At 42.7% G+C, this 26,402-nt stretch overlaps 1 protein-coding gene across 1 annotated transcript in view; it reads right to left on the bottom strand.

The window, feature by feature from the left end:
* LOC126986853 (protein Wnt-16-like) overlaps positions 1–26,036 on the bottom strand; it is a 130,231-nt gene extending 104,195 nt beyond the window's left edge. Inside the window, exon 1 of the mRNA XM_050843300.1 lies at positions 25,874–26,036. The gene's annotated coding sequence lies outside the window, so the exon portion shown is untranslated. The remainder of the gene's footprint in view (positions 1–25,873) is intronic.
* Between the last annotated feature and the right edge of the window lie 366 nt (positions 26,037–26,402).

The following is a 26,402-nucleotide window of genomic DNA, read 5'->3' as shown; positions in this document are numbered from 1 at the left end:
GATAATTATGAGAACCAAATTAGGGCAGTTATGCAAGAGAGAGAGAGAGAGAGAGAGAGAGAGAGAGAGAGAGAGAAAACGATGATAATGATGATGATGATGATGATGACAAACACGGCTGCCACTCCCTCTCGCCCCATCACGTGTTTTATTTGTGTTCTTTCCTTGGTCTTGGCCTCGAGGTGCGTCTGAATGAGGGTCGCGGTGTTTTAGGGAGTCGCGGAGATTGGTTGAGGCGGAATATTAAAGGGAATCAACGTCGGGAAGTGTCGGGAAAATATCAATCTCCTCTGACTTCTACTGGTCGACTCTTCTTCCTTTTTCACCTCCTCCTCCTCCTCCTCCTCTTCCTCCTCCTTCCTCTACCTCCTCTTACCACTCCTCTTCTTCCTCTTTCACTTTCTACTCCTTCTCCTCCTCCTCTTCCTTCTCCTTCTCCTATCTCCTCTTGCTACTCCTCTTCTTCCTCTTTCACCTTCTGCTCCTCCTCCTCCTCCTCCTCTTCTTCCTCCTCCTCCTTCTACCTCCTCGTACTACTCCTCTTCTTCCTCTTTCACCTTCACCTTCTACTCCTCCTCCTCCTTCTCCATCTTTTTCTTTTTCTTCTTTTTTCGTTTTCTCTCATTATTTTTTTGTCCTTATCCTCCTCTTCTCTCTTCCCCTCCTCCTCTATCTTTTTCTTTTCTTATTTTTCGTTTTTTTCTCCTTTTTATTTTCCTTCCCCTTATCCTCCTCCTCTCTCTTTCCTTCTTCTCTTTCTCATCTTTTTCTCTTTCTCCTTCTCTTTCTCCAGATCGAGATACGTCATTATTTTTTTGCAGAATATAATTATATCGGATCACCGTCTTTTGATATTACTATATTAGGGGTCTTTGAAGCTGCTTTAATAAGCGTTTGTAAACATCTTGGATTTTCTTTTATGTTGTTGACTAACTGTACTTTCTTTCAGTGTTCTTTCATACCTTCCGCGCAGTTCATTTTGACAGTTTCGTATTTCCGTATTTTTCTACATCATTATCCTGATCATTGTCACCGTGATCGCCACCATCGTCGCCATCAGCACTACCCTTTCCATCTCAATGACACTTTCCTCATCACCACCATCATCGTCACCATCACCGTTTGTTTTATCCGGGAGTTCTATTTCGCTTTTATGTGTAATTCCTTTTAACTTTATGATAATGCATTGCTTCTACTACCTGTATATTTTGGATGTGTTTACCTACATTTATTTTTTTTTTTACAGCAAAGGAGACAGTTCAAGGGCACAAAAAAAGTAAACATTAATAAATAAAAAAAAGCCCGCTAGTAGTTTGACAAAATTTACATAGCTCATCATTATGGAAGTGTAGTACATTTGAACCTATTTTCTGACGCATATATCGACAGTTTATTACTATTAGTGGGGAAATTTGAGCCTTTTTACAACGTTACAGTCTCAAATCCTGACAAATCAGGCGTGACGGTGGAAGCGTCCGCCGGGCCGTGCAAGTCACTTAGCAGCATGATAAAAGAGCCTCATCCTCCCTGTCCTTGGCCGGGGATGCAGCTCCGCGAGGCTCATCCATCACGCGGGGCGGACGAGAAAGGTTTTTTGCCATCAAGACGAGTGACTGATGGTGGAAAAAAAAAAATCCGGTTTTCATAATGATTGACTCATGCAATTTATGTCATTGTATTACTTTAATGCTCTTTTGTGACGGTAGGACTTAGAGATTGTGCTACTTATTAAATCTCTATGCACATCGACTTAATAAAAAGAGTCAGCACCTTTTGGAAATAATGGACGAGGGTGCGAACTCTTCCGGTGTGGTTACAGTGTGTGTGTGTGTGTGTGTGTGTGTGTGTGTGTGTGTGTGTGTGTGTGTGTGTGTGTGTGTGTCCCTGTTGAGTGTGCTCCTATTGGGTGTGGTCCTACTGAGAGTGGCCATGGTAACTGTCTATCTTATAATTCATTATTTTCATGGCGTGGAACTATAGACTCGTCCAGACCGCTTTTTGCAGAGAGAAATGGGACCTTTGCAATGTATGTATGTATGTATATATGTTTGTATGTAGGTAGGTAGGTAGGTAAGCATATATGTATGTATGTATGTATGTATGTATGTATGTATCTATGCATGTATGAAGGTAGGTATATATGGAGGTAAGTAAGTATCTATTTTAACACGCCTACACAAATTATAAAGATGAATACGCGCTAAAAAAGAATATATATGTATTAAGGCATTTTCATGATATTTCTACACAAGTCACGAAGATGAACAGGAGCTTCTAAAGACACCGAATAAAAAAGAATATATTTTTTTCCTGTCAAATGAGCTGGCGTGAAAAGTATGAAAATGGATCGTTGGTGGGGTAGCAGGGGATCAGGGAAGGCTGTCTGTCCGTCTGTTATGCCTCAGTGCCCTTGTTGGCGCCGCTTAGCTGGTAACTTCATCACAAAGACCCGAATGAAAGTGACTGAAATAATAAATGAATAAACTGCCCTTGAGTTTTGAGAAGTGAAAAAAAAAACATTAACAACAACAACAACAATCATCACCATATTATTTCCCATCATTACTTCACACACGCAAAGGAGAGTAAATAATTAAGAGTTACTAAATAAATAAGTAAATAAACGTGTTTTTTTTTATCAGCAACAGCAAAAAAATCATCATCATCATCCCATCGTCATCATTACCATAATTATCACCATCACCACAATTAACATTATAAAAATTACCATAATGGCTACATCCTCATCACTATCCTTGTCACTCTCACCATCGGCATTATCATTGCCATCACCATAACCATTATCATCAACATCATTATCATCATCAAATCGCCACCAACATCAGTTAACATTCTCTCTATTATTACTAACATCCGCGTCACTATCCTCGCCACAACCATTCTGAACATCACCATCACCACCACCACCATCACCACCACTAACATCACCACCACTATCACCACCAACACCATAACCATCACCACCACCATTACCACCACCACTATCACCACCAACACTATCACCACCACCACCACCACTCCCACCACTATCACCACCACCACCATCACCACCGCCATCACCACCACCACCACTAACACCACCAACACCATCATCACCACCACCACCACTACCACCATCACCACCACCACCACCATCCCCTCCAGGAGTCTTGCGCCAATATCCTTAAAATTACCGCGGAGATTGAGGGTTAAAAAAATTTAGGGCCAAAAATTTTTCGTCATACAAAATTCGCAATTAAGTAAAAAAAAAGAAAAAAAATAGGAGAGAGAAGATTAATGGTGTTGAAATTAATGTATACAGCACGGCGAGACTACATCCATCACAGGGCTACGAGGGGGGGAGCGGTGATGGTGGTGGTGGTGGTGGTGGTGGTGGTGAGGGTTGTGGTGGTGGTGGTGGTGGTGGTGCCGGCAAGGTAAACAGGAGGTGAGGGGAAGAAGAGGATGACACTGCAGGATATTCAAGAGGAGGAGGAGGAGGAGGAGGAGGAGGAGAAGGAGGAGGAGGAGGAGGAGGAGGAGGAGGCTGGGTGCAGGTGGTTCATAATAGACAAACGGAATAGGTGACGAAAGACTAACGGGAATTTAACAGAAAAGCTCATCATTTTAAAGTTCGCATTCCGTCCCGTGGCGCAGCGATTAGCGTGTCTACCTACAAGTCCGCGGGCACAGGTTCGAATCCCGTCCCGGTCAGTCGGCGTGCAGCTCACCCAATGTCGGACTGATCGATATATGGGGAAACACGGCCTTTCTCTCTTTTTTCTCTTTCTTTCTCTCTCCCAGTCGTCCACCTCCAACGTCCATAGTCCACCATCTCCTGCCGCGTTTATTTTTCTCTTCCTATTTGTTTCATTCCTTTTATGATTATATCCTATTTTACTTGTGTTACTGCCTTTCTTCCATTTCATTTTTCAGTCCTCTCTCTCTTTCCTTTCTTTTCCTTTCCTTCCCTACATTTACTTTCGTTTCGTTGTCTTTCTCTTCCGTTTCTGTTCCCTCTTCAACCCTTTCATCCCTTACCCTTTCCTCTCCTTTCTCTTCCTCTCTCTCCCTTTCCTAATCCTCCTCTCCACTTCAAGGTCCAGTGCAACGGGGATTGGGCACCGTGGGACTTAGCTATCTTTATTTCACTTAGCACCCCACTCCTTTACAAGCTTTGAAGTCCCTTGATCATGTATCTATTATGTAACGGGTGTTTTACTACCGACTTAACTATTCAGGCGACTAATTAACCAAACGAACAAGTGTACACATCTAATTAATTCACCAACAACCGGCTTATTATTCGGTCAAGCGAGTTTTATAAATACACAACGACTTAAACGCTTGCATGCTCAAGTTAACCATATTGCACACACACACACACACACACACACACACACACACACACACACACACACACACACACACACACACACACATATCAATTATAAGAAAAATATGTATGTCATTACTAAAAGGGACATGTGTGTAGTTCCTTATCTAAGCCAATGTTTGAATAAATGCGTGAATGACAGACTGAATGCGTGAATGACAGACTGAATGCGTGAATGACAGACTGAATGCGTGAATGACAGACTGAATGCATGAATGACAGACTGAATGCATGAATGACAGACTGAATGCATGAATGACAGACTGAATGCGTGAATGACACACTGAATGCGTGAATGACAGACTGAATGCGTGAATGACAGACTGAATGCGTGAATGACAGACTGAATGCGTGAATGACAGACTGAATGCATGAATGACAGACTGAATGCGTGAATGACACACTGAATGCGTGAATGACAGACTGAATGCGTGAATGACAGACTGAATGCGTGAATGACAGACTGAATGCATGAATGACAGACTGAATGCATGAATGACAGACTGAATGCGTGAATGACAGACTGAATGCGTGAATGACAGACTGAATGCATGAATGACAGACTGAATGCGGACTGAATGCGTGAGTGACAGACTGAATGCATGAATGACAGACTGAATGCGTGAATGACAGACTGAATGCATGAATGACAGACTGAATGCGTGAATGACAGACTGAATGCGTGAATGACAGACTGAATGCATGAATGACAGACTGAATGCATGAATGACAGACTGAATGCGTGAATGACACACTGAATGCATGAATGACAGACTGAATGCGTGAATGACAGACTGAATGCATGAATGACAGACTGAATGCATGAATGACAGACTGAATGCGTGAATGACAGACTGAATGCGTGAATGACAGACTGAATGCATGAATGACAGACTGAATGCGGACTGAATGCGTGAGTGACAGACTGAATGCATGAATGACAGACTGAATGCGGACTGAATGCGTGAGTGACAGACTGAATGCGTGAATGACAGACTGAATGCGTGAATGACAGACTGAATGCATGAATGACAGACTGAATGCATGAATGACAGACTGAATGCGGACTGAATGCGTGAGTGACAGACTGAATGCGTGAATGACAGACTGAATGCGGACTGAATGCGTGAATGACAGACTGAATGCGTGAATGACAGACTGAATGCTTGAATGACAGACTGAATGCGTGAATGACAGACTGAATGCATGAATGACAGACTGAATGCGTGAATGACAGACTGAATGCGTGAATGACAGACTGAATGCTTGAATGACAGACTGAATGCATGAATGACAGACTGAATGCGTGAATGACAGACTGAATGCATGATGACAGACTGAATGCATGAATGACAGACTGAATGCGTGAATGACAGACTGAATGCGTGAATGACAGACTGAATGACAGACTGAATGCGTGAATGACAGACTGAATGCGTGAATGACAGACTGAATGACAGACTGAATGCGTGAATGACAGACTGAATGCATGAATGACAGACTGAATGCATGAATGACAGACTGAATGCATGAATGACAGACTGAATGCGTGAATGACAGACTGAATGCGTGAATGACAGACTGAATACTTGAATGACAGACTGAATGCGTGAATGACAGACTGAATGCGTGAATGACAGACTGAATGCGTGAATGACAGACTGAATGCGTGAATGACAGACTGAATGCGTGAATGACAGACTGAATGCATGAATGACAGACTGAATGCGTGAATGGCAGACTGAATGCATGAATGACAGACTGAATGCATGAATGACAGACTGAATGCATGAATGACAGACTGAATGCGTGAATGACAGACTGAATGCGTGAATGACAGACTGAATGCATGAATGACAGACTGAATGCATGAATGACAGACTGAATGCATGAATGACAGACTGAATGCGTGAATGACAGACTGAATGCTTGAATGACAAACTGAATGCGTGAATGACAGACTGAATGCGTGAATGACAGACTGAATGCGTGAATGACAGACTGAATGCGTGAATGACAGACTGAATGCATGAATGACAGACTGAATGCGTGAATGACAGACTGAATGCATGAATGACAGACTGAATGCGTGAATGACAGACTGAATGCGTGAATAACAGACTGAATGCGTGAATGACAGACTGAATGAGTGAATGACAGACTGAATGAGTGAATGACAGACTGAGTGCACGAATGACAGTCTGAATGCATGAACGACAGACTGAATGCGTGAATGACAGACTGAATGCGTGAATGACAGACTGAATGCGTGAATGACAGACTGAATGCTTGAATGACAGACTGAATGCATGAATGACAGACTGAATGCATGAATGACAGACTGAATGCGTGAATGACAGACTGAATGCGTGAATGACAAAATGAATGCGTGAATGACAGACTGAGTGCACGAATGACAGACTGAATGCGTGAATGACAGACTGAATGCGTGAATGACAGACTGAATGCGTGAATGACAGACTGAATGCGTGAATGACAGACTGGATGCGTGAATGACAGACTGAATGAGTGAATGAATCAATGAATAATGGAAAGAAGAATGGAAATTATTGAATATAAACGCGTGTGGGAGGGTGAGCATACCTTCGCCATGGGCCCCTTACATCAATCACAGTAAATTGTTTTGTTTATTGACCACACAGAGTTCAATACACCACACAGAGTAAACTTTATAGAATACACTTTATTTTTCTTTTACTTTAGTTTACGTCGCAATTCTTTTCCTATCAAGTGATCGACAAACTCTCGCATTATTATTATTATTATTTTTATTTATTTATTTATTTTTATTTTTTTTTTTTTTTTTTTTTTGTGTGTGTGTGTGTACAACCTCCAGCCCGCCTCCCTGCACGTGGATACCAACACACAAAAAGGTTATCGCAGGGCCCCATTAAAATTGATCCACGACATGAGGTGCTTTTATCAGCCCCGCCACCGAACCGCCGCCGCCGTATATATCAACAAAAATGCTCCTGCTGGTTCATCTTCTGCTGGAAATTACTCTTTTTTTTGTATCTTGTCTAGCCACTATTTCTACGTCACTCTTTCTACCTCCCGCTCTCTCTTTGCTGTATCTCTCTACCTGTCTATCTATTTGTCAGTTCATTTAGCAATCCATCCATCAATATAACATCCATCTATATTTATCTTCGTATGTAATTATGAACGTATGATTGTAATTATGTAAGAATGAATTTATGTCTTTTATATATCTATCTACCTACCTTTCTATCTAGTTATCTACTAATATATTGATCAAACATCTATTTATCTATCTACCTACGTATATAAATCTTGCTATCTGTCTATCGTCCTATCTATCTCCCTATTTATCTGCCGTGCTGTCAATCTATCCACATATGTCTATCTAGCAACTTATCTCTCAGTCTATCTATCTCCACTTATCTATCTACCTGTCTATCTATATATCTATTTCCTCGCCAGTCGCAGTCGCCTTCCCCTCGCCCCACACATGCTCGCCTCCCCCTTCCCTCCTTCAGACACTTGCAAGCTGCCCCGCACTGGCCTCCTGGGAACACCTGCTCGGCGCGGCCTGATGGATGGGGCGAGGTGGCCTTCAGGTTGGCATTTATAGTCAATGTAATGATGAATAAATTGGGGGATAACTCGCCGCATCTCCGAAATATGAGTATCATTATCATTTATGGAGACGGAGTGAGCGGCGCGACAGGTAACCCGGTGCCTCTTACCTGTTGGGGCTAAGGAGGAACAGGTTAATCAGCCGTGCAATTACCTGGCAGGAGTGAGCGGGGAGGTCGTACGAGGGTGGCGGTGAAAAACTTCCTTATTCTTTTACTTATTGGCCGCTTAACTTCATCTTGTATATCCATTACTGAGCGTCACTTCAAAAGGTGTTAGCGATTTCACTTCTCTCTTTACTGCGCCTTCTTATCATAGCTTTTCTTCATTTTCTTCAACTTTTTTTCTCTGCCTTCCTTATTCTTTTATTTATTGGACATTTAACTTCAATATATCCATTACTGAGCGTCACTTCAAAAGGTGTTAGCGATTTCACTTCTCTCTTTACTGCGCCTTCTTATCATAGCTTTTCTTCATTTTTCTTCACTTTTTTCTTCTCTGCCTTCCTTATTCTTGTATTTATTGGACATTTAACTTCAATATATCCATTACTGAGCGTCACTTCAAAAGGTGTTAGCGATTTCACTTCTCTCTTTACTGCGCCTTCTTATCAGAGCTTTTCTTCATTTTTCTTCTTTTTTCTCTATCTTCCTTATTAATGTATTTATTGGCAGCTTAACTTCATCTTGTATATCCATTACTGAGCGTCACTTCAAAAGGTGTTAGCGATTTCACTTCTCTCTTTACTGGGTCTTCTTATCATAGCTTTTCTTCATTTTAAAAATTCTCTATCTTCCTTATTCTTTTATTTATTGGCCGCTTAACTTCATCTTGTATATCCATAACCGTGAGTCACTTCAAAAGGTGTTAGGGATTTCACTTATTTTACTGCGTCTTCATATCTTCGCTTTTCTTCACATCTGTTCATCTTCATCTAAATTTGTTTATTCATTACGAACCTTCACATCAAAAGGTATCAGCGATTTCACTTCTCTTTTGTTGTGCTTCCTTATTTTAGCTTTTATTTATATTTCTTCATCTTTTTTTCCATCTAAACCTGTACATCCGCGTCAATTCAAAGGGTAATAGTCAGTTTTATTCTCTTTTACAGCTTCTTCTTAACCTCGCCTATCCTCAAGTCCCTCCTTCCACTCCTTTTTTCTATCTAAACTTGTATATCTATTACCAACTTTCACATTAGCAGATACAGGCCAGTTTTCTTCTTTAATTACGTCTTCTTATCTTCTCTTTTTTCCTCTTGCCAAACATCTATTTTTCTTTCTTTTCTTTCTATCTATTTATGTCGTGAATCTATTATCAAGTTTCACTACACCTTATCTTCGCCTTTCTCTACCTCCCTTTTCTCCCTTTTCGCAGCGCCTAGTTTATTCTTTTTCTTTTTTATCTATTCCATCTTCTGTATCCATTATCAAGTTTCATATTAACAGGTATAAGTCGCTTCTCGTCTCCTTTATTACGTCTTTTTATCTTCACTTTTCTTTATCTCTCTTTTCCCCATTTTCGCCTAGTGTTATTCGTATTTCTTGTTATCTTCTGTCTTGTATGTCTATTATTAGGCTTCAGATTAACAGGTATTAAACTATTATGCTATTTGACTACACCTTCTTATTTTCATCTTTCTCACCGTCTCTTTTTTTCCTTCTCGCAGCGCCTAGTTTTATTATTTTTCTTTTTGTCAATTTTGTCTTCGTCCATTATCAAGTCTCACATTTACAGATAATTGCCAGTTTTCTTCTCGTTTATTGCGCTTTTTTATCTTCATCTTTCTCAATCTCTCTTTTTTCCTTTTTTGCAGCACCTAGTTTTATTATTTTTTTGCCTATTTTGTCTTCGTCCATTACCAAGTCTCATATTAACAGGTATTTGCCAGTTTTCTTCTCGTTTATTGCGCTTTTTTATCTTCAGCTTTCTCCATCTCTCTTTCTTTCCCCTTTTCGCAGCGCCTAGCTTTATTCTTTTTTTTGTTTATTTTGTCTAGTATGTCAATTACCAAGACTCACATTAACAGGTATTAGCCAGTTTTCTTCTCGTTTATTGCGCTTTCTTATCTTCATCTTTCTCAATCCCTCTTTTTTTCCCTTCTTGCAGCACCTAGTTTTATTTATTTTTTTCTGTCTATTTTGTCTTCGTCCATTACCAAGTCTCACAGTTACAGGTATTAGCTAGTTTGTTTCTTCTCGTTTATTGCGCTTTTTTATCTTCATCTTTCTCAATCCCTCTTTTTTTCCCTTCTCGCAGCGCCTAGTTTTATTATTTTTCTTTCTGTCTATTTTGTCTTCGTCCATTATCAAGTCTCACATTAACGGGTATTAGCCAGTTTTCTTCTCATTTATTACGCTTTCTTATTTTCATCTTTTTTCCGTCTCTTTTTTTCCTTTCCCGCAGCGCCTAGCTTTATTATTTTCCTGCCTATTTTGTCTTGTTCGTCCATTATCAAGTTTCACATTGGCCAGTTTTCTTCTCGTTTATTGCGCTTTCTTATCTTCATCTTTCTCAATCTCTTTTTTTTTCTTTTCGCAACGCCTATTTTTATTTTCTTTCTACCTTTTCTGTCTTGTGCGTCAATTAAGAAGCTTCACTACAACAGGTATTAGTCGTCTGTTCTCCTTTATTACGCATTTCTGTCTTCACTTTTTCTCCTTCATTTTTCCCTTCTTCTCAACGCCTAGTTTTATTTGTTTTCCTTCTGTCTTCTCTCTGTCTTATATATCCATTATCACGCTTCACATTAACAAGTATTGGCCTTTTATTATCTTTACCACGCCTTCTTATCTCCACCTTTCACCATCTTTCTTTTTTTCCCTGCTAACAACGCCTAGTTTTATTCCTTACATTTCTATCTTCCATCTTCTATCCTCAACATTCTGCACTCACTTGGAAGGACGCGACGTTGTTATAATCATTAGTTTATCTATTTTTTCCCTCTTACAAATCCCCCTTTTTTATATATATTTCAACCTTCAAATCTCTACCCTCAGAAGAAGAAGAGATGATGAAAGATGAGGATTAGAGGGAGAAAAATGAAAAGCAAAGGAAATAAGAAAAGGAAAAGGTAGAGGAGGAAGAAAATAAGGGGGGTGAATAAAATGAGGAAGAGGAGGAGGAGGAAACGAAAGAGGAGAAAGTGGATGAGAGTGGATAGGGAAGGTGTAATGGCCAGTTTGTACGCATCACTCCGATCATTTAACGCTACCCTGGAAAACTGATCTAAGGCATATAGTAAACAAACGCACAATAGAGCATTTATCTATCACCCTTCCATGTACAGGTCTCTCCTAATAACGCTTACTAACTCACGCACTTACCCTCTTTTAATACGTTTACCTATCTTCATCTTTTTCAGCCTTCCTATCTTCTACTTCGTCTCCTCCTTCCTTCTCAAAACGCTCACTTTGTATTTTCTTTCTCTTCCTTCCTATCAACATTTATTCACTCTTCCCTTTCTGCATCTTTACTTTCTATCCCTTCATCCTATTCTCCATTTCTCACCGCCCATTTAATATTTTCTTTCCTCTCCATACTATTAATATTTATCATTCTTTCCTCCCTTCGTATCTTTACCTCTTCCTATCTTCTTCTCCTTCACAATACTAAGTCATCATTACCACAGGAGAAATTAACGTAAAAAGCAATAGACAAATATCTCTTTTTTTATGAACCTAAGACGTGTTTTTCAATTAAGACTTCCAGGGGACACCGCGGCCTTATCATCACACAGTTAGGTGGTGATGATTCGGGGAGCTAACAGCCCACATATCAGAAGGTGACGGCAGATTATTATTATTATTATTCCCTTAATCTTTGCCGCCATGAAAGTTGTATAAAAAGTGAGGCTGCTAAATTCCATCACGACCTGCTTCGCCTTTCTTCTCCTCCTCCTCCTTTTCTTTTCTTTTTTATTCCTCCTCCTCCTCTTTCTCCTCTTTTCCTTCTCCTCCTCCTCATCATCATTTTATTTATTCCCCTTTTATTCTTCCTCCTCTATCGTTTCCTTTTTTCTATATTTCTTTTACTTTTCAATTTTGTCTCTTTATTCCTCTCCTTTCATCATCTCCTTTTCTTCTTCTTCTTCCTCTTTCGCTTCCTCTTCTTGTTTTCTTTATCTTCTTCCTCTTACTCTTCCTCTTACTCATCCTCTTTTTCTTCCTCTTCCTTTTTCTTCCTCTTTTTCTTCCTCTTTTTCTTTCCCTCTTTCTTCCTCTCTTTCTTCCTCTCTTTCTTCCTCTTTTTCTTCTCCTTTATCTTTTTCTTTATCTTCTCTTTTTTCTTCCTCTTTTTCTTCCTCTTTTTCTTCCTCTTTTTCTTCCTCTTTTTCTTTCTCTCTTTCTTCCTCTCTTTCTTCCTCTTTTTCTTCTCTTTTTTTCTTCCTCTTTTTCTTCCTCTTTTTCCTCTTCTTCTTCTTCTTCTTCTTCTTCTTTCTTCTTTTTCTTCCTCTTCTCCCTTTTCCTCCTCCTCCTCCTCCTCCTCCTCCTCCGCTATTTCTTTTTCCTTTCCCCGTCTCCTTTCCACATTCCCTTCACTCACACCGCCACTAAGTATTTACAGAACAGCTTAAGCAGGTGACCTCGTTCTGGGCCAGCAGGTTTGCTTTTATCTGCTTCTCCTGTGCGTGCGTGCGTGCGTGTGTTCCTGTTCCTCCGCCTACCCGATCCATCACTTCTTTTTATGCTAAGTCTTCCTATCTTCACGTCTTTTGCATCTTCTTCCCTCCTCCTCTCAGAACGCCAAGCCATCAGTCCTTACTATCTTCTTTTTCATCGTCTTCTTAGTAATCAGTTCTGCCCCTCTATTACTCAGTCTGCCTATTTTCAGCTCTCCGCATCGTTCTCCAAACCATCAGTTCTTCCCCTCTTTCAATAATGTTCTTCTATTTTCACCTTCTTCACATCTTCACTTCTTGTACACGTCTTCTTACTTTTCTTTCCCCTATTTGCATCTTCTTCCCTTTCACGATGCAGAAGTCTTTCCTCTCTTTTATTCCATCTCCCTCTCATCATTTTTCTCCATCCTCGTTTCCTAACTCCAAGTCCCGTTTTAACATTTTCTTTCTCTGTTCTGTCGTCTCTCCTCTATTCATTCTTCCTAGTTTTCTCTTTTTTTTTGCCTCCTTTAACAATGCAACTTTTATTTTTGTTTTCTTTCTAAGTTTAATTTATTCTTTTCAACTCCATCTACATTTCTTTTCTTATCTCACAACACCTCTACTTCTTTTCCTTTCTTCACCTTCTAGCTATTCTTTCTACCTTCAACTTCCTCCATTTTTTCCGTTCTCCTCTTTGCTATCTATATTCATGGAGTTTTTTTTCTTTCATTCATCTCCGTTTCCCTGTCTGGTCATCCTATCCTCCCCTTCCTTAATCCCCTCTTCCTTTCTCACGACACCGGTAAATAGTTTTCCTTCCCTTCTATCCTATTTATATTTATTCAAGTTTTCGTTCCCTACATCTGTATGTCCTTATCCTTCTATCCTCTACTTCCTTTTCTTTATCTTTTCTTCCTCCTCACAACACGCATTTAATATTTTTTCTTTCCCCTCTATGCCATCTTCGTACATTTACTCATTCTTTCCTTGCCTTCACATTTACGTCTTTATTTATATATCTGTCAGTCGTCTCTTCTCTTAATTTCTTCATTTTCTTCAAAGCCCATTTTATATTTTTTCTTTACTCTGTCATGTCTACATCCACTAACCTTTTCCTTGCCTTCACCTCTCCTCTGCTTCCTCCCATTCTCTCTTTTCCTATGCCATTCGCGGCTTCCTCCTCAATTAATACGAGTTTCCAGTGACCCGCCAAGCCCCCGTGTTGGAGATAGTCGTTATCGTAATGCCCTGACCACCAATTGCACGTTTATCGCTCAATCATTTACAACTGTTGCAATAAATTATTCCAAGCATGTTTCGTGTGGTGGAGGACGAGGAGGTGGAGGACGAGGAGGTGGAGGAAGAAGAGGTGGAGGAAGAGAAGGAGGACGAAAGCGAAAAGGAAGAAAAAGGAAAATAAAAACAAGAAGAAAAAGAAAAAGAATAACAAGAAGTAGGTGATTGTGACGATGATGAAGACAACGAAGAGGAGAAGGAATAGAATGAGAAGCAGAAGTAAGGGAACGAAGACAACGGCGAGGTGGAGGAGGAGGAAAAGGAAAAAGAGTAGGAGGAGTAGAGGGGGAAGGAGGAGGAGGAGGAGGAGGAAAACGAAGAGAGTAGGAGAAAAAAACAGGAGAAGAATATAAAAGTAGGATGAGATTGAGAAGTAGGAAACATGGACGAGCAGGCAGCAGAAAGCCTGTTGGCTCATTACAAGGCTGTCTGCTTTCAGTGATTTAATCAATCCGTCAGCCACAGGAGTGGCTTGCGGGAAGGATTAAAGAACTTGTGTACCTAATCTTAGATACATTCAGTTCACTCCTGATGCAGCAAAGTGTCGATCAATGCGTTTCTTGAAGGAGTTGATGGCCTCTGCGCTAACCACTTCTGCAGGAAGGCTGTTCCAGTGGCGAATAACTCTATTCAAGAAATAACTCCTGCCGATGTCAGTATTGCATCGCCTTGCTTGAATTGTTTTTCCATTGTTTCTTGTCCTCGGGTTAGTTTGTAGCGTGAAGAGTTTGGAGTGATCAACGTTGCTGAGCTTGTTCAGGTACTTAAAGACTTGTATTATGTCTCCCCGCAGTCGTCTCTTTTCCAACGTGAAGAGGTTGAGTCGCTTGAGTCGCTCTTCGTAAGGTTTCGTCCTCAGTGATGGTATCATCTTCGTGGCGCGGCGCTGTACTCTCTCAAGTAACTCAATGTCTTTCCTGTAATTTAGAGCCCAGGATTGCACGGCGTATTCCAGGTGGGGCCTTACCAGCGAATTATACAAAGATAACATAACTCTCGGCGTCTTGTATTTGAAGTTCCTCGCTATGAACCCAAGCATTGTATTGGCTTTCTTACAGGCAGTTTTGCAGTGTTTTATTTGTTTCAAGTCACTGCTTATGGTGACCCCGAGGTCTCTTTCCTCTTGCGCCACCCATGTAGTAGTACTAATAGTAGTAATAGTAGTAGTAGTAGTAGTAGTAGTAGGAGTAGGAGGAGGAGGAGAAGGAGGAGAAGGAGGGAGGGGGGAGGAGGAGACTGGGAATAAGGACAAGGACGAGGGGGAGGAGAAGGAAGAGGGAGGGCAGGACGAGGACGAGTAAAAGATGCAGACTATAAATCATTCTTTTTTCTTTTTTTTTTGCATGGCTTCGTAAACACTTTGAGCATTATTTCGCACCGAGAGTTTATTGGTCGGTGCTAGATACTTTTTTTTTTTTCTTATAGTAAACGCAGTCTTTTTTTTTCTGTATATCTTCTACGCCTACATTTTTCTTCTCTTCCTCGTTTTGTCTATCACCTGCACTTCAATTTCCCATCCTCTGAGGCCCAGTCCCGCGCTGCAGTCGTTCGCGCCGCCACACTCCGCCATAAATAACACTCCAGAAGATTATGATAATGGCGACGGCGACGGTGATGAAAATTACGGTAATGATGCTGGTGATGAGTAATGATGTTGATGATGATGGTATGATAATGATGTTACTCGTGAGGATCCTGATGATGATGATGATAGTAATGATACAAGTGATATAAGGTAAGGTAAAGGTCGGTGCATACGCTATAGCTGCGCGTGGCTGCTGTGCTCATCTCCGATCCGTTAGCCCTTTGAGCCTGTGGTTGGTAAGAACCAATTACCCCGGGAAGGATACGGCATTCAATGTGAACTCCGGGATTGCTACAGTTGATCTTAACCAGGTTTCCCCAGGCAACCGTTTATAGACTAGCCCGAAAGGGAAGATGAACAGCTGGGTGAGCTGCACGCCGACTGCCCGGGCCGGGATTCGAACCCAGGCCCACAGAGTCGTACCCAGGCACGCTGACCACTGGCCCACAAAGGCTGTGATGATAATAAGGATCATACTGCTAATGGAAATTATGATAATGATGATGACGATTATTACCACTACCACATACTAAAAAAAAATAGAAATATGAAAATGCAGGCGAGAGAGTCTATATTGGCTCATTACGAGGTTGTCAGCTCTGGTGATTGAATCTGCTCGACAGTCACTTCGCTCCTTCAGAGCAGGTATTAGTACTTCGGGGTTTAATTTACTCCTAACCCAACGAAATAACGATCGATTCGATTTTTAAATGATGGTGGTATTCACACTAACTACCTCTGAGGGAAGACTGTTCCAGTGGCGGATGATTCTGTTGAAGAACAAACTCCTGCCAATGTCTATACCACATCGCCTCGCTTGGAAAGGTAAACTGTAATTTTTAGTTCTTGAGTTGGTTTGAGTTGGTAGCTCAAAGAACTTGGAGTGATCGACGTTACTGAATTTCTTCAGGTAGAAGATCTGAATTAAATTTCGAAAGCGTCTCTTTTTCTAGAGTTTGGAGGTTAAGAAAAAGAAAGCCAAGAATTAGCCGTAGGCGGGAAGCTCCACCCCACGGGCACTAAGAAATAAGCGGCCATGATCGATATAATATTTATCATGCAAAAATCAGGCGCGGGATGTGACTCGCCTCCACTTCATCACGGTTGGCAGCGCCGGGCATTGTTAGGGTGGCACCCCTGCAGGGCCTCGTCACACCCCCGCGGCGGCGTCTTCCTCCGCCGCAAAAACTAGTGACGCGGACAGACATGGGAGTCGCGGCCGTGCGCGGGGTTACCGCTCACGAGAAGGAAGGAATATAAATAAAACTGCAAATAAAGGCGATGGCAGTAACGGGACCCTGACGTAACAGGATGTAGAGGACGAATGCCCTTTACAATTGTCTCTTTTTTTATGGCTGGGTTACCGCTAGGACGCTGGGAGGAGAAATATAGAGAAAAGAAAGTATACGCATGGAAAGTCCGAAGCATTGTCACAATCTCACCAGCAATAACAACAATAATAATAATAATAATAATAATAATAATAATAATAATGGTGTGTGATAAAGGTCTAAAAATCGTGTACCAAGGAAGAATATTTGTTTTTTCTTTCTTTGGCGTAAAAATTTGCATGAAATATTATTATTATGTTTATTTGCGGCGGCGGAGGAGGAGGAGGAAGAGGAGGAGGTGGTGGAGGTAGAGGAGGAAGAGTAGAGAAGTGAACGCCCAGAACAAATTGTGTGAAAGACGCCTTAAAACAGTGAGAGAGAGAGAGAGAGAGAGAGAGAGAGAGAGAGAGAGAGAGAGACGGACCAAGTATATATATTTATCTATTTCCAAGATTCATAAACCTGTCCTAATATTTCACGGCAGTTCTACTCAAAAATTTTAATCCCGCCTCAATTTTTCGTATCCAACCGGCTCGGGTATTAAATCTTAAGGGAAATATTCAAGAAACGCTTAATATTTCTCCTTCATCCATGTTCCTGGGTATAAATGTTCTCTCTCTCTCTCTCTCTCTCTCTCTCTCTCTCTCTCTCTCTCTCTCTCTCTCTCAAAACACGTCTCTTCCTAATTAATCTTATTTCAACCTATTTTCACTCGCACGAAGACTAAGGAGGAGGAGGAGGAGGAGGAGAAGGAGGAGGAGGAGGAGGAGGAGGTAAGAATAAACACAGACAGACAAGCCACAAACCTTCCACACGTTACCGCGAGACAAAGAAAAAACGAGAAAAAGATGTGAAAAAAAGCCTCTTAAATGGTGCTGTTTTTGGGATAATGGACGGAGGGGGGGGACGAGGGAGGGACGGGGGAGGGAGGGGGAGAGGGAGGGAGGAACGAAAGAAATAAGGAAGGAAAAGTAGGAGGAGGAGGGGAAAATTAGGTAGAAGGGGAGTCTTAGAGAAGGAAGGAGAGGAAGGGAGGAGGATGAAGAGAAAAAGAGCAAAGAATAAGCGAGGAAAGTAGGAAGATGAAAGGAGGCAGAGAGGGTGAGAGGTGGTGAGCAGACAGATGAAAAGTAGAGATATAAAGAGGAAAGGAAAAGGAAGGAAGATGGAAAACAGGAAGGAAGGAAAGTAGGAGGAGCAGTAATGGAAAACAGGAAAAATGAGAGGGACAAAGGAAAAGGGTGAGGAAAGAAAGTGACCATGAAGGGAAAAGGAGAGAAGAGAGAAGAAGGAAGGAAGGAAAGAAACACGAGAAAGAGGAATAAGTAGGTAGGAAAAATAGAGGAGAAAAGGGAATACGAGGAATAAAGGATAGGGGAGAAGGAAAAGGAGATAGGAAAGAGTGAGAACCGCAGAAAGGAAGACTGGCGGAGACGGCAAAGAAAAAAGGAAAGAGGAAGAAAAGGAAGGGTGGGACAAGAAGAGCGGAGAACCACAGGAAGCGAGGTTGAAGGAGGAGGAGGAGGAAGTGGCGGAGGAAGAAGAGGGGAAAAAGAAAGGAAGAAGAGGGGAAAAAGAAAGGAAGAAGAAAAGGAAGGGAGGCAAACTGAGAGAAGACAGAAGACTATAAACAGAAAGGAAGGTTTGAAGGGGAGGAAGAAAATGGAAAAAGAGGAGAAGAAGGAAGGAAGGAAGAAAGAAAAGGAGAAAACAGAGAGGGAGAGAAGGAGGGGAAAAGGAAAGAAGAGGGGGAAGGAGGAAGGGAAAAGAAGAAAAGAAAGAAGACTATATACAGAGAGGAAAGTTAAAAGGAGATGAGAAGGGAAAGAGGGGAAGAAGAAAGGAAGGAAGGAGGAAAAAAACGGGAGAAAACAGAGAACTGGGAAGGTTGGAAGGGGAAGATGACAATGGAAAAGCGGAAGAAGAAGGAAGGAAGAAAAGGAGAAAACAGAAAGGAAAAGGAGATAAGGGAAAAGGAAAGAAGAAAGGGAAGGAGGAAGGGAAAAGAAGAAAAGAAAGAGGACTGTAAATAGGACGGAAGGTTAAAAGGAGAGGATTAGAAGGGAAAAGGAGGGAGAAGGAAGGAAGGAAAGAGGAAGAAGGGGAGAAAACAGAGAACTAGAGAGGAAGGTGGAAAGAGGAGGAGGAGGAGGAGGAGGGGTAAAGGAAAGAAGAGAGGGAGGGAGGAAGGGAAGAGGAAGAAAAGACAAGACTATATACAGGAAGGAAGGTTGAAAGGGGAGGATGAGAAGGGAAAAACAGCGAGAAGAAGGAAGAAGGGAGGAGGAAGGGAGGGAAAACAGCAGGGAGAACAATGCTTGCCTGTGTGTGTGTTATGGTCGTGTGCCTGTGAGGGGAAGAGACGCATTAGTGCCTTACTTGTGCCCCGCTATTACTGAGGAAGCACACACACACACACACACACACACACACACACATATATACTCCAAACATTTATCTAATATACACCAACAGTCCCAACACATACGGACAAGCATCACATACATACACATTCATACTGACACATACACTCACATACACCCACATACACACACACATAAGTAGACAACATATGCGTACACAAACATCGAAAATATAACTTCCATCAAACTCCCACACAAGCACTTATTTACACCTACACATATTCACGCACAAACACACACGTTCTCACACCTATACACAAACACAACACACACACACGTCCACTCAATCGCTTCTGGTTACCTGCTAAACACACCTTCCTTCAGCCATACACACAAACATTCAAAATACACCTTTAATCAGTCACCCACACACAAGGATTCACTTTCACCTTCACATCTTCACGTATAAACACAAACCTACACAAACAAACACACACGTCCACTCAGTTGCTTCTGGTTACCTGCTAAACATATCTTCCTTCAGCCATATACACAAACATTCAAAATACACCTTTAATCAGTCACCCACACACAAGGATTCACTTTCACCTTCACATCTTCACGTATAAACACACACCTACACACACCTACATACACATAACCCCTGGTGGTGTCTGGTTCCCTGTCAGCTTTTCTTTCCTTCAGCCATAAGTCATGAAGCCCAAACACTCCCTTGCCTCAGAAGCATCATCGCTCACTTAATATTTACCTCAAGACACGCACAGGTAAGCAGCTCATGACCAGGTGAAAGAGTGCAAGGAAGAGCATATGAATAAATAACTGGGAGAGGAGTTACCTGTGTGAATTAGTGAAAATGTAACCGAGTATGTGCGTTTGTGTGTATGACCGTGTGTGTTTACTTTGGTGTGTACGTATATGTACATGAAGGGAAAGAAAGTGTTTGTAGACTGTGAATGAAGGGAATGGGACAGATTTGGCAGGGCACTACAGCAAGGAAAGGAGGCGTGGAGGTAAGAGAAGTAAAAAAAAGACACAGGTAAGATATGAGGGAAGGATAAGAACACCCCTTCATCATCACCACCACCTTCATCACCGCCGTCATCACCACTACCACCCTCATCATCACCATTACTTTACTGTCGCTACACTACAACCTTGTCTCTTCTCTTTCATCATTTCAGTCATTTAGAGGCACTTAACGTCTTTTTTATTAGCCACACGCACAGAGAACAGTACAGCACAGATCTTGTTGCATACCTGTCTGGGGCACTCCATCACTCCTTGCCAACACATGACAGGTGGTGGGAAGGAGGAGGAGGAGGAAACACGGAAACATGGACGAGCAGGCAGCAGAAAGACTGTTGGCTCATTGTGAGGCTGCCTGCTTTCAGTGATTTAATCAATCCGTCAGCCACAGGAGAGGCTTGCGGGAAGGACTGAAGCACTTCTGTACGTACTCGTGGGTACGTTTAGTTCACTCCCGACGCAGCAAAGTGACGGTCAACGCGATTTTTAAAGGAGGTGATTGTTGCCGCTATAACCACTCCTGCAAGAAGGTTGTTCCAGTGGCGGACGACTCTGTTCGAAAAATAACTCCTGCCAATATCAGTAAAGCATCGCTTGGCTTGAATTGTTCTACCGTTGTTTCTTGTTCGTGGGTTAGTTTGTAGGATGAAGAGTTTGGAGTGATCAACATTGCTGAACTTGTTCATGTACTTGAAGACTTGTATCAGGCCTCCCCGCAGTCTCCTCCTTTAAAACGTGAAGAGGAGGAGGAGGAGGAGGAGGAGGAAGAGACAGGGGGAGAAGAAAGGGTAAATGTTCAGAGAGTTGCCCATCTCAAAATTTGATACACTGGCTATTTATTTCGGGCCTAAATATTGTGCTTTTTCATTTGGAGATAGTTTTTTTCTTCGGAAACTACTAAAAAGTGACTTATTGCAATTTCATCATCCGCCGCCACAGCTGCAAAATAGCTCGCAGAGGGTTTAGGGTGGGGGAACATATTTAAACTATCCCAACCGAACTTTACGACCTAACAGCTAACGGGGGGGAGGGGGGTGCTTCGGCCCCTCGACCCCCCTACAAACCAGGGGGGGGTTAGAAGGGTTTTAATGTGACTCACCTCCACTCTACGCGCATAAGACGGCTCAGGAAAGGTTTAACATGACGGATAAATCACTCCGTATCACCACCCATAAGACACGTTACTCAAATTTCACTTCCCCACACTCGCACTGCCATTTATGAGACTATTTGAAGGCGGTGGGGTTGTTTTAAGGTTCCAAGAAAGATGGAAGACAACAACAATCCCTCAATAACATCCTCAATTTCTTTCTTTCCTTCACTCCACTCTTTTCCCTTCCTTTCCCTTCCCTTCCCTTTTACTACTCTCTCTTCCGTTCCCTTCCTGTTCACTCGTCTTCCTTCCGTCAAAATTTACATCCTCACATCATTATTTCCTTTCAGCAGTCGTTGGTGCTGGATTAAGGCAGCGGGCATGACGGATCAGGCTGCCGTACAATACTTCCCGGTTTAGGTACGAGAGGTCACGGCCTTGGGTGCGATGAGTTGCATCTGACAACGATAATCTCCCCTTGACGGGCACACAGCGGCAACACAACGGCCTACCAACGCAACGCAACACAGAGATGGTTCCTGATGGCGACGCAAGGGAAGGGGAGGGATGGGAGAGATGTAAAAGGGAAGGGCAGGGAATAGAAGGGAAGAGGAAGGAAGGGATGGGAAGGGAAGGAAGAGGAGTAAACAGGAAGGGAAGGAGAGGGAGAGGAGTAAAAAGGAAGGGAAGGGAAGGGAAGGGAAGGGAAGGGAAGGAAAGCTAAATGAAGATAAGGAAAGAGGAAGGGAAGGAAAGGGAAGGTCTGCATATAGAGAGGAATAAAAGAAAAGGGAAAGAAAGGGAAGGGAAGGAAATTGAGAAGAGAAGACGAGATGACAGGAGAGGAGAGGTGAGATGAGAGAAGAGAAAAGAAGAAAAGAGAAAAGAAATGAGGGAAGGGAAGGGAAGGAAATCGAAGGGAAAGGAAAGGAAAGGAAAGGAGAGGAAAGGGAAGGGAAGGGAAGAGAAGGGAGTGGAGAGGAGTGGAGTGAAAGGAAGGGAAGGGAAGGGAAGGGAAGGGAAGGGAAGGGAAGGAGAGTGGAGAGGAGTGGAGAGAAAGGAAGAAGAAAAAACTGAGGAAGCAAGCAACGTAAATGACAGAGCAAACAGTGGAGTGAATGCCTCAAGAAACGAAGAAATCCAACAGCGGAAAGAATGCCAGTACAGAAATTAAGGGAAGTTGAGAGATTCCCGAGAAAGCGACGAGGCTGCAAGATACACACGAGTGGCGGGAAAAAAAACGCGAGAAAACAAGAAATAAGAAATGGCAAGATAAATAATGATGCCTGGCGGAGGTAGAGGAAAATGTAGACATGCTTGGACTTAAAGAGGAAGGAAAGAAGGAAGGGGAGACACGAGACGCACACAGTAAAGATAGATAAATAGAGATAGATAGAGATAGATATAGATAGAAAGATAGAGAAGAAAAAGACAAGGGAAAAAGAATAAGAAAGAAGAAAAAGAGAAATAAGAATAAGAATATATGAGAGAGAGAGAGAGAGAGAGAGAGAGAGAGAGAGAGAGAGAGAGAGAGAGAGAGAAAGGAAAAGAAGGGGGTACAGGAAGTTGATGAGGAGATAAAAAGATGCAGAACGTGAGAAAGGAAGAGAGGAGGAAGTGGAGGAGACATCACGCTCACCCTCACCTTCACCTCCCGCCCTTCACCTTCCCTAGTCTCACCTTTGATAACCTTTCATTCACTGACCACCTTCGCCCCCCCTCCCCTCCCCCCCCCCCCTAGTTCAGTTCAGGTGAGGGTTAAAGAGTCAGCCTTTGCCTCCCTTTTGTGGTTTTATTATTGTCTATTCCTTTATTTCTGCAAGTGTATTTTTTTGGTATTTATTTCTTCCTTTCTGTATTTCACTTTTTTCTTTTATAATTGTCTAGTTTAGTTTAGTTGGGGGTCGAGTTGGAAGCCTTTGCAGTGATCTTTTCTATTTTGTTTTCTTTTTATCTCGCCTTCTGTTCCCTTGCGTTTGTGGATTGGTGTTTTTCTCTTCTTTTCCACAACTTGTCCTTCTTGTATAATAGTTAAGTTTTGCCTAGTCAAGGGTCGAGAAGGTAGCGTTTGCAGTTTTATTTTTTTGTCATTTCGTCTGTTCTCTCCAAAACTTGTATGTGACATGTTTCACCTTTTCCTTCTCTATATGTGCTGTCCAAGAAGTGAAGTAATTTGCAAACTATCCCCTCCTATCTCACCCCTACCAACACCTATCCCTACACCACCTCACCCTTGCCCCCTCACCATTCACCACCATCCTTATAGCCTTCAACTCCTCTCATTCCTCACCCTTGTATAAACCACTCTCATATTTCCTCATTCCCTCTGATCGATCACAACTCATCAACTCCCTATTCTTAACACAACCTCACCTCTCCACAGTAATCTCACCATTTCATCTTAACCCCTTCCCTGATTTCTTCCATCAAGGGTAAACCGAGAGGGGGAGGTGGGTTAGTTGGGAGGCTCAGAAGAGGGAGGGATGGGAGAGATGTAAAAGGGAAGGGTAGGGAATGGAAGGGAAGAGGAGGGAATGGATGGGAAGGGAAGGAAGAGGAGTAAACAGGAAGGAAAGGAGAGGGAGAGGAGTAAAAGGGAAGGGAGAGTATTATCTATCTATCTATCTATCTATCTACAATTTTTTTTTTCTTTTTTTTTGCGCGCGACCTGTTTATTTGACACCTTATTTGCTCCTTCAAGACCCCTCCGCCCTGCCCGCCTTCTCTCCCTTGCTCACCTTCACCTTCCTGACCCCGCCTCACCCTTAGCCCTCAGCCCTCACCTTGGTCAGTGTTCAGATTGAGTTAGTCACCAGAAAGTGTCTCACGGCCTAACGCTTATTTATATATTGTGGTGGAGGCAAAATCATGGTATCTTATTTTCTCTCTTTCTTGAAACACATATGACTCTTTGTTGTTGATTTTTTTTATGCGAGTGTTGATGTTGTTGTTGTTGTTGTTGTTGTTGGTGATGGTATTGAAAACAAGAAAACAGGTAAAGATATGAAGGAGTTAACGTCTCTCTCTCTCTCTCTCTCTCTCTCTCTCTCTCTCTCTCTCTCTCTCTCTCTCATATTCCAATTAGTTCAGAATCTTGACTTAATTTTTACAGACAAGTCCCCTCACCCCTCACCCCGCACCCCTCACGTCCCCTCATTCCTTTGTCTTACTCCTCATCCCCCTTAGTGCCCTCACCCTCTCCTCACCCATCATTCTTCACATCCTTTCTTCTCTTTTTCTCATTTCTCATCCCCCTCATTCCCCTCATCTCCTCTCCTCATTCCCTTTCATTCCTTTTTCTCACTTTTCGTCTTCCTTTTCTAATTCCCCTTTTATCCATGCTTCCTTCCTTCCTCTCGTTCTTTTCTGATTCCTTTCCTTTTTCCTTCCCCTTTTGCATAATTCTCTTCTTTCTCCCTTTCTTTCCTTGTTCCTTCCTTCCATCCTTTTTTCCTCCCAACCTTCCTCTCCTAAAGCCATCCATCCTTCCATTACTCCTCCCTTCTTCCTTACTTTCATCATCAATTCTCTCATCCCTTCTCACCCTCACATCTCACCCCTCTCTCCCCTCATTCCCCTCATCTCACCCCTCATCCTTCACGTTCCCTCACTCCTTTTTCTCACATTTCGTCATTATCAATTCTCTCATCCCTTCTCACCCCTCGCCTCTCACCCCTCTCTCCCCTCATTCCCCTCATCTCACCCCTCATGCCTCCTCATCCCTCACGCTCCCTCACTCCTTTTTCTCACATTTCGTCATCATCAAGCCTCTCTTCCCGTCTCACCCCTCACCTCTCACCCCCTCTCCCCTCACTCCCCTTCACTACTCACATCCCCTCACATTCCCTCATTCCTTTGTCTCTTCTCGTCCCATCCGTTCCCTCACTCCCCGTCCTCGTCACGTGACTTGATCGCCATTAAATTAAGTGGACTAAAGATTTCCAGATGATATTCCTCCCCTTGTGTCCAGCCTCGGCGCCTCCGCATCCCGCAGTGCCAAGAGTAATTATAGTAGTGGCAGTGGTGGTAGTAGCTAAGGTCATGATGGTAGTGGTAGCAGTAGTGGTTTATTTATACTTTTTAGCATTGATTTTATTGTTGGTATTGTAAGTTACGGAATAGCACTAAACGTTTCCAGTTGATATTACTTTCCTTCTGTCAAGCCTTGTGCCTCTTCAATCCCTTTGCCTCTCCCCCACGAGCCTCTACAACCTCCCCAGAGCCTCTACACCCCCCCACCCCCACCCACCCCCGTGTCTCTATACCTCCAAGGCACTTTAGGGTTTTACGGTTTAAGCCAAGACGGAACTACACAAAGAAATGCATACAAATATTCCACCGCGCGGTTAGGATTTCTGGAGGAGAGATGGAGGGTGAGGCAGAATGGAGGAGGCAGCTATGGAGATAGGGAGGGAGGCAGAAAGGAAGGGAGGGAGGGAGGTAGGAAAGAGGAACAGGAGGAGGTCGAGGATGCTAAAATACCTCTCCAAGACCACGATGGAGAGGAAAACTTTACAATAACTTATGTCGTAATGCACCTTTAATGGAGTTGTCGTGTCGCCCCGGCCCGGCAGCCTCGTTCCATTAGCCGCCCCGCGAGGAGAAGGACGACGAATACGAGGACGAGGATGCGAGGAAGAGGAGCAGGGAGGAGATCTTGCGTGAAGGGCCCCGGGCGCGTATGGGACCGTCGGAGCCTCGGCCAAAGTTCCCTTCAAGTGTGGACGAGACGCCGCGCCAGGATTTGAAACCTCTTCAAACTCGGCGGGTCGCGAAGCCTTATTGAAGACCTGCCCCCAGCGTTGCCAGTTTTGTGATGTTATGGCAATACTGTAGCTCTATGGTTCCATCCGCCGAGGTCTTATACTTATAGATGCATACGTAATGAGAGTAAAGCATTTTTAATAAGTGTTCAGAGATAGTGAGATCAAACACCTCGACATCCGAAACTGACCTCTTCTTGCCTCTCGTTCTTTTTTTTCTTTTATCGGAGCAGCGTCTAGCGTTTTTTTTTTTGTTGTTGTTGTTGCTGTTATTGTTTTTGGCCCTTGACCTGCCATTGCGGTA

The sequence above is a fragment of the Eriocheir sinensis genome, chromosome 63 (genome assembly GCF_024679095.1).
Source record: "Eriocheir sinensis breed Jianghai 21 chromosome 63, ASM2467909v1, whole genome shotgun sequence".
Lineage (NCBI taxonomy): Eukaryota > Metazoa > Arthropoda > Malacostraca > Decapoda > Varunidae > Eriocheir > Eriocheir sinensis.
Note: the sequence above shows the minus strand (reverse complement) of the source record. Positions and strands in the feature narration are given on the sequence as shown.